The sequence below is a fragment of the Hypomesus transpacificus genome, unplaced genomic scaffold (assembly GCF_021917145.1).
Source record: "Hypomesus transpacificus isolate Combined female unplaced genomic scaffold, fHypTra1 scaffold_513, whole genome shotgun sequence".
In the NCBI taxonomy this organism is placed as follows: Eukaryota; Metazoa; Chordata; class Actinopteri; order Osmeriformes; family Osmeridae; genus Hypomesus; species Hypomesus transpacificus.
Window position 1 is genome coordinate 1 of NW_025814028.1, and position 9,258 is coordinate 9,258.

Consider the following 9,258-nt stretch of genomic DNA (forward strand, 5'->3'; position numbering starts at 1 on the left):
TAGAATCAACTGTCCTTAATGAGTGTGCCAAATTTCACAAAAAGTTGTCGAAGGGTTCTAGGGGCTGCCATTGACTTCCATGGAACAAGAATAATAATAATAATAAATATAACTGCAAGCAGTAATGGCGGATTCCTCCAAACATTGCGAACCATTGAAAAATGTATATTCTTGACAAATTGGAACTGTATAGAAAAATCTATGCTGCAGAATTACCAATGGGATACCAAATCTGAAATATAATACCATCAAGATCCACAAAGGCCTTTATTTCAACCCAAGGAGTGAAGGGAGGGGGCTTGGTTAGCCTATCCATTCCAGAAAGCCTTTGTGCTTTAGGGCGTGGAATGTAGCGCCACCTATGGGTAATGGTGGGACAGTTGTGGTTTGGTAATTACCCTTGGTCTATACTTTCAAAAAAGCTCGACCAGAGCATACCCCCCGCTCTCAGGGTACCGAGCTTCAGCTCAGTCATGATGCTGGGATGAATGTAGGCCTATATGTAGAGACCAGGGAGACAGACACACCGGCCAGCTGCCCTGATGGGTCCGTGGTAGATCATTAATGCGGGTTGTATCCTACAACGCTCGTGGCCTCCGAGTAGGACATACTGCTGCTGATAGATCAAGACGTTTGGTGGTGGACACATTGCTGGGCGAGAGTGACATTGTCTCTCTTCAAGAAACCTGGATGGCCAAGCAAGATCTGGACAAATTGAACTCCCTACACAAGAACTTTCATGGTGCTGGAGAGTCCACTACCAATCTCAGCATGAGAATGGTTTGTGGGAGGATAGCTGGTGGTGTAGCTATACTGTGGAACATTAAATATGACCCAACGGTAAAGGTGGTGTGGCTTAACGTTGACTGGGCTATTGGGTTGGAGTTTAATCACAATGAAAATAAATGTACTATTGTAAATGTGTACACACCATATGAATCCTATGACCATGAGGATGAATTTCAGAACAGGTTAGCTTTTATTCAGTCCTTCATAGAGGACAATAGTTCATGTTGTGTCTATGTCATGGGTGATTTTAATGCTGACATGTCAGATAAGCGTTTTTTTTCGCACAACATCTGCAGCAGTTCTGTAATGAAACTAAATTAATGATATCAAGCGTTATTGCCTGATACAAGTTTTACCTATATAAGTGAAACGTGGCACACAACTTCCTGGCTAGACCATATTGTAACCACAGCCGATGCTCATGACTCACTGGAAAGTATAGAGATGTGTTATGGGCTGGCCACCACTGATCACATACCAGTTGCTATGCTGCTAAATGTTGAGAGTGTACCCTTGTTGCTGGCCCCCCAAGAAAACTGGACTGGTCAAAATTGACCAAAGAGGTTATGCACAGATATTCTCTATTAACTGACAGCTTACATAGTGATGTTGCATTTTCTAGGGATGCCCTAATGTGCACGGATATGAACTGCAAGGATAAACATCATGCTGAAAAGCACTGTGCCATGTATGATGATATTGTCAAATGTCTTTATGCTTCCAGTGAACCTTTTATTAATCACAAGAGTAAGGTCCCTAACGCACGGCCTGTCTGGAATGAGTTTGTGTCTGAGCAACATGCTGCTGCTAGAGAAGCCTTTAGAGTCTGGTCAGAGGCAGGCAGACCCAGACAGGGAGTGCTGCTTGATAACAAAAACCTCACAAATGCTAGATTTAAATATGCACTCGTTTCATTAAGAGAAATGAAAACACAATGAGAGCAGACTCGCTGGCCAGAAAGATGCAGAATAACAATCTTACTGACTTCTGGAAGGAGGTCAAGATCATCAATAATAACAGAACTCCCCTCCCTTCTGATATCAAAGGGGTTAGTTGTCCAGAGAAGATTGCTGATCTATGGCATGAGCACTACAGTAAACTATTTAATTGTGTTAAAAGTAACACAGTGAGAATTGATAATGAATATAAAGGTATCTCTGCAGACTTGTTAGTTAGATCAGTGGATATTTATGATGCCATCCACATGCTAGACAACAACAAAGCTTGTGGTATGGATTGCATTTCTGCAGAGCATCTAAAAAATGCCAGTTATAGACTCAGTCCATTTCTAGCCATGTGTCTCACTGGAATTATGGTTCATGGTGTTCTACCGAACTCTATTATGTCAGTACTGTTAGTGCCTGTTGTTAAAGATAAGGCTGGTAAACTGAACATCTAAGACAACTATCGACCCATTGCATTGGCCAGTATCTTGTCTAAAGTGTTTGAGAGAATTATTTGATTGAAATTGGAAATGTATATTCTGACTGCAGAAAATCAGTTTGGTTTTAAAAGAAAACATGGTACTGATCTCTGTATCTATGCTCTGAAGGAGATTGTCTCAGGTACACAAGTCTTAATTTATCTGTATTTTTATGCTTTATTGATGCTTACAAAGCTTTCGATCGAATTTGTCATGAAAAACTGTTTATGAAGCTAATAGCGAGAGGTGTCCCTAAACCTCTTGTGAGGATTTTGGTGTTCTGGTATGCCAATCAAACTTTTCATGTTAAATGGGACAATGTTGTATCAGCTCCTTTCCATGTTGGTAACGGAGTTCGACAAGGAGGAATTTGTTTTCCCTTTTTGTTTAATATGGATATGGACGACTTATCAAGCCAGCTGAATAAGACAAATACAGGCTGTCTTGTTGGTGAATCTATTGTCAATCATCTGATGTACGCAGATGATCTGGTTCCACTCAGCCTGTTGCAACAGATGCTATGGGTGTGCTCTCAGTATGGCTTAGATCATGATATAAAATATAATGCAAAGAAAAGCCACATAATGATAGTCAGAAGTAATCAGGACAGGAAATTAACCTTCCCTACCTTTTATTTATCTGGCAGTCCCCTTGGTGTTTGTGAGGAAATAAAATATCTGCCATGTCATTTCTGATGATTGGACAGATGACAACGATATGTATCAACAGCGCTGTAAAATATATTCTCAGGCCAGTATGTTATTAAGGACGTTTTCTATGTGCTCAGATTCAGTTTAATGTTCCCTGTTTAGAACCTACATAACACCATTGTACACTGCTCATTTGTGGTCTATGTACAGGTAAAGGAGTATACAGATACTGAAAGTAGCCTACAATGGTGCTTTTAGATTGCTACTTAATGTGCCAAGGTGGCATAGTGCTAGTCAGTTGTTTGTGTCTAAGCACGTACCAACCTGTAAGGCAATCCTGAGACAACTGATGTATGGTTTCAATGATGCTTTTAGATTGCTACTTAATGTGCCTAGGTGGCATAGTGCTGGTCAGTTGTTTCTGTCTAAGCACGTACCAACCTGTAAGGCACTCCTGAGACAACTGATGTATGGTTTCATGTGTCGACTGGACAAGTCTGAGAACTGAATAGTAGAGGCTCTGGTCAACCCTCTAAAGAGCTGCTATCGATTACTTGGAACTTAAGACTACATTGGCACAAAAGTCTTCATACTTTTTATGCACTGTATTATCTATGTTTTATGTTTTCGTTTTACTCTCTTTTTTATAGCTCTATGTCTGTTATTTTATGTGGAACTTGGCGTCTGAAATAAAGATTTATATATATATAAATACATATATATATATATCAATGTTTCAGGATTTGTATAACTTTTTACCATTGCATACAAAATCGGAAATGCAATACTAAAAAGATCAGCTTTTGTTAAGAGATCCAAGATTACAAGATCCACAAGGCCTTTGCTAGAAACCAAGGAGTGAGTGGGGGCTTGGTCAGCCCACACTCTCCTGAAATGTTGCGTGTGCGTCTTGCCAAGCCCGCGCGTGTGTAAGTTAAGGCTGAGTGTGTGAGGATGTGGAGCACGCGCGGGCAGGAGGAGGGGAGACATTCATTGGAAATTTGGCTAGAAATTAGCCAAGCAAGCATGTTTCAAATATTCACCAAAAATCGACCTTTGATCTTACAGTCAACTTTTTCACAGATTTGTGTTATAAACATTCTCAAGAGTCTTCATATGAACTTGTGATTGAATCAGAGTATCAGTTTTTGACTGGCTGATGTGTAAAGCATTATTTTAGCGTTAGCGATAAGTTCAATTTGCTTTATATCAATCATTTTTGGAGATATGAAGTTGCCTTTGCACACGGTAACATGTTGTAGTGTCTTCCATCGATATACCAAGTTTCGTGTTGATATCTCAAAGATTTGCTGAGACATGACTTCACATCCTGTTTGGCGGCTTTTCTGATGAATTTGATTGGCTGTACCGGACAAACGGTTGTGAGGATCAAAATTCTTTTCGATAACTTTTGTGAGGCTTGGTCTGAAGATCATCTCTGGTAACTTTGAAGAAGATATGACAAAAATTGTAGGAGGAGTAGGCTTTCAAAGGTTTTTGATAAAACCGGAAATAGCGGAAAATCTATATAACCGGAAATTGACTCCATGGGGTGCGTTGAACTCGGCTTGATCCAGGGAATCCAATGGTGCCTCATTTTTGAAAATCGGTCATACGGTTCAAAAGTTGCGTGTGTAAACACAAGTCCAACTTTGACCCGTTGGTGGCGCTGGAGTGGTCTAATGGGAGACATGAAACTTGGTGTAGGTATAGAATCAACTGTCCTTAATGAGTGTGCCAAATTTCACAAAAAGTTGTCGAAGGGTTCTAGGGGCTGCCATTGACTTCCATGGAACAAGAATAATAATAATAATAAAACTAACAATAACAATAGGTTTCCTCCTGACGGAGGAATCCTAATAAATATAACTGCAAGCAGTAATGGCGGATTCCTCCAAACATTGCGAACCATTGAAAAATGTATTTCCTGTACAAATTGTCACTGTTAAGAATAATCCATGCTGCACATATACCAATGGGATTAACTCATTTAATGCAACACCAATACGATCCACAAGGGTCTTTGTTTCAAGCCAAGTAATGAGTGGGGGCTTGGTCAGGCCACAATTTCCTGGAATGTATTTTTGGGATTGTCTATATAACTGTAATGTGAATTTCAATTGAAAGTGCAATTAAAATGTGTGTTTGTATCCTTTATTGCAGTCAGTTATTGCAAAATCCTTTTGTCACTGACTGGATTGTTTTGTTTTTTACGTACTGTCTCACAAAGCAGAATATTTACATTTAGTCATTTAGCAGACGTTCTTATCCAGAGTGGCTTACAGTAAGTACAGGGACATTCCCCCCTAGGCAAGTAGGGTGAGGTGCCTTGCCCAGGGACACAACATCATTTGGCACAGTGGTGAATCGATCCGGCAACCTTCTGATTACTAGCTTGACTACCTCACTGCTCAGCCGTCTGACTCCAATATATGAATATGTCTTGACAGCTTAAGATAAACACTACAGCTAGATTATTGCAATAGAAAGTTATCATGTGGAAAATTGTCTGTATGTGTAATGCACTAATGTGCACTTATGTCAATGTATGATTTTATCAGAACAATAATTTGTTCTAGAATTGAAAGGAGGCATTGCATTAATTAGCTATATGGCAACAGTTAAAGTGTGTTGAAGTAAAGCAGAGGATGTTTAAAAAGAGATTCACTATGTATGAATATGGATGTATAAGAAAACAAAAGGCAAGAACAAAAACAAGGAGATTTGTAATTGTGATAACAAGGCACAAACAAAAACTCAACAAATTATTCTTTAGTAATCATTCAATGATCTCACTGAGTGAAAAACAATATTACACAACATGATTAAGGATTACAGCTACATTTTAACATGAAACAAAGGTTTGTAATTGAAAACATTGGGTACAATTTAAGAAATAGTATAAACACATTTCAACTATAGTATCATTTGTTACCTAATTTGTATTTTGTGTTTTTTGAGGCATGTCACCCAATGAAAAATCATATTGAGCAGGTTAACCAATGTTTTGCTGCTCCTGAATCTTCAGCAATGTTGAAAGTGCTTTGTGGTGTGGTTGTCAGCAGGACTTTGCTATAGAAAAAACGGACAGACACATCTCTAAAAGTGTACCATTTGTCTATCACCAACACATCATTTCCCCACACGTGACCATGATGGAGGCAGTCATGTCAGACACAGCATACACTGTTTGTCCATCACTTTGTGGGTCCTAGTCATGATTTTCTCTTTTTCTCTCTGCTCCAAGACTTTTACCAGTACATTTACCTGCACACACAGGAAACATTTAAACAACATTTTAGTAAATCAACACACTGTAAAACCCCTTTATGCATTCAGATTACTGCAAGGTTTCATGTGAAATCTGTTACAAATTATAGTATTACAAAAAGTCAAATGGCAAGTTCCTTGGCATGATTTCCTATTACAGGACATTGAAACAGATGCATTATTTATATGTATAATATTAGGATAGCACTTCTGATTTTTTTACATGGTAAATCATTTTAAGTGACTTTCTATTCGATGTGTTCTTGGATCAGAAATGATGTCGTTATTGATCTGGTCTGCTGGTTGTTTGGAAGAAACTCATCGTAACAAAAGGCCAAGTTTTGCACACATGTCAATTGGGATCGTTCATTGATGAAAATAGCATTCTGTCCTTGATTTTGGCGAGATGGGGTCAGCATTATGTCTGCAACTTTGACTGGGTTCCTTCAAAGAAAAAGGGGTTGAAACAAACAAGTGTGAGTACAATGAAACCAACATCTTACATAACAGCATACTTTGAAATCGCATTTAACATTATCAAAGTACCTATTTTTTTCATCACACACAAACCAATTGTGTTTCTGTGGGGTGAAGTCCTGAAGATGACCATTTTTGTGTTTTGGTGGCTTCCTGAAGTACAGCAGTGAAGTATGCCTTAAACGTTCCTTGTTTCACTTCTGAAACCTGGAATATACCCTTCTACTCTGATGTGCATCTTCGTAGTTGATGTTAAATTGAATCTATCGACAGATTACACACAGTTTGTTTAAAATGTGAAACTGATTTGACATTGCAACCACATCTTTAAACTGTACGAAAAAATAATAAATGCCTTTCCCAAGTTGAGCTCTTTGTCTTTAAACACTGCCTATGTATATAGACCATATTAACTATAAATTAATAACAAGTTTGAAGAGTCCATTAGCCGTAAAAGTAAACATTGAAACTGCAGCTTAAGACATGTTCAGGGCAAAACAGAAGTGTGACAGTGTTTGGGACCGAGGAAAAAATGCATATAGTAGCGGCTTTGTTTTAGTAAACGAACATATTAGTGGGGTCCAGAGAGAATAAAAGTATGATCTTTTTAAAAGCGCAATCTACGTTGTTTCAAGGTTATTGTGCTAAATTGAAGTTAACCTAGAGCTACGTCTATAAACTATTACTCAAAAGTATAGCTAACTTGTACATGTTGACGTTTATCGTTGATGAAAACAATTGGTTAACCTTTAGTATAACATCAGAAAAGACAGAAACATATTAGATTATTATACATAAGAAAATGTACCTTTCAAAGTGCTTGGATGATCTGTAGTTTCCTTGCAGTCATGTGAATTAAATTACGATACTGTACAAACGTGCATAGGTAATGGACATTGTTGCTCTGGCAAGAGCTTGTTTGCCCTGATTGGCTGATCTCACTTTCAACTTGTTTTGTTCGTTTTGTGGCTGCATTAAAACGATAAGCCTATTATTAGTTAAGTTAAATAAAATGTAATCGCAATATCATGTAGTTCTGTAATAATGTATTTTACCACTTTAACATCAGTGTTGCCTTCTGCCTCCAGGTACATGACATTGTTGTTTTTTTACGTCAGTGCACTGTTGAGCTAGGGAAAACACTTTCACTTTGACGTGACTTTGAGGAGTAAGTTATTTTATTAACTGTGGTATAATATTGGAATAAATATAGGAGTCAAAATGTTGATCGCTATTTGGAGCTTGTTTGAAAAAGAAAGTGATTGCGGGGTGACAGGTCATGTTGCTTGATAATTGTCTACATGCAGTGTGCCGCACACTTCAACAAATAACCATTTCAAAGTAAACAAAGGCGACCTGAAAACAAGTATTTACTTTGCATTCATGATCTGAACGAGACCAGTTCTTCTTGGCCGCTGTAGAACGTTTGCTGGAACGTGGCATCTAAAAAATACAGAAAAAATCACAACTATAAAAAGCCACATTCCACACTACTGAACAACTATTTCATAATCTTAAATAATTGTAACTTCATGCTCAACAGTTCTAGTATACAGACCTTTAAGAACATGATAAGATGGTTTGAATTCTCAAGACACCAACCTCTTTTTACTTTACACATCCAATATTTCCCTGTATTCTATTTCAACTGTGTACATTCGAATGTAAGTCTGTAGATATTAAGAAGCAGATAGATTGAAGACTATAAAAACAAATTTGTGTATATATAGATAAAATGTTACATTAGTACGAGCCCTTGACCTTTTAATAGCATTAAGGGGTATGTGTCTACATATTTGTTTAAAATTTTGCTATATAGTTTCGAGAACAAACAATGAAATAATTCCTGGAATTTCCGCTGATACTTCTTAACCACTTTCAGACCGACTTCAAACGTTCGCTTAAATGTTTTCTATTTTCCACAAAATCGAGAGTTATTTAACATTTTGTTAGCACTATCCTTGGTCACAATGTTTGAGTTAAATTATCCGGACACCTTCTAAAATGGCTGTTTCTCAAACCAATTAGCACTAGGCTACGGCTAGCACTACAGCTATCTTATCAAACAAGTTACAAACGTACTGTAGAACGTAACCCGTTAATGAGCAGCGTCACAATATGTGATCGTTCGAATGTCGGTCCCACAGCGTAACATGACAATAATGTTAAAAGTTTTATAGCTTGCAAGCCTGCAATACATACTGTAAACAAAGAAATCCTTAGCTCACCTAGCCTAGCTCAAATTAGCTAATATCTTGTTAGCTAATAACACGCCTTAAAACTATATCAAATAGTCTTCCAATTATCATACATATAATAACGCTAAGATACATGTTTTGTAGGCTACTGTCGTTATATGTAATGATTACTCACGGTCAAATAGTGCAACAAGGAAAATGAAAAGGGCTGCAGTAGTAACGCTAGTTGTCTTCAGGTCTTCAGAGATGAAATAAGTCTTCTTGTTTGGGTCCTGAAGGTGGAGTGCTGAAGCTCAAAATCGTGCATTAGAACGATCCCTCGCGATAGAGGAGCAGGATTTTTCTGTATCGCTTTAATACTTTCCTTCAACCCTTTTACAATGTGTTTGCATGTCCAGTTACTGCACATTTTTCAACGAACAAACATTTTGTTTCTTTATCGACACAGGCA

The 9,258-nt window shown here is 37.9% G+C and overlaps 1 long non-coding RNA gene across 2 annotated transcripts; it reads right to left on the reverse strand.

Moving 5' to 3' along the window:
- Positions 1 to 5,575: 5,575 nt before the first annotated feature.
- LOC124465484 lies at positions 5,576 to 9,038 on the reverse strand. 2 transcript variants are annotated; one of them, XR_006955818.1, is made up of 4 exons: positions 8,983 to 9,038; positions 7,984 to 8,052; positions 6,679 to 6,872; positions 5,576 to 6,576 (listed from the first exon to the last, which is right to left on the reverse strand). It is a non-coding gene; the product is annotated as an uncharacterized LOC124465484 (long non-coding RNA). The 2 variants fall into 2 exon arrangements; XR_006955817.1 differs by lacking the exon at positions 6,679 to 6,872 and having other exon boundaries at positions 8,983 to 9,037.
- Between the last annotated feature and the right edge of the window lie 220 nt (positions 9,039 to 9,258).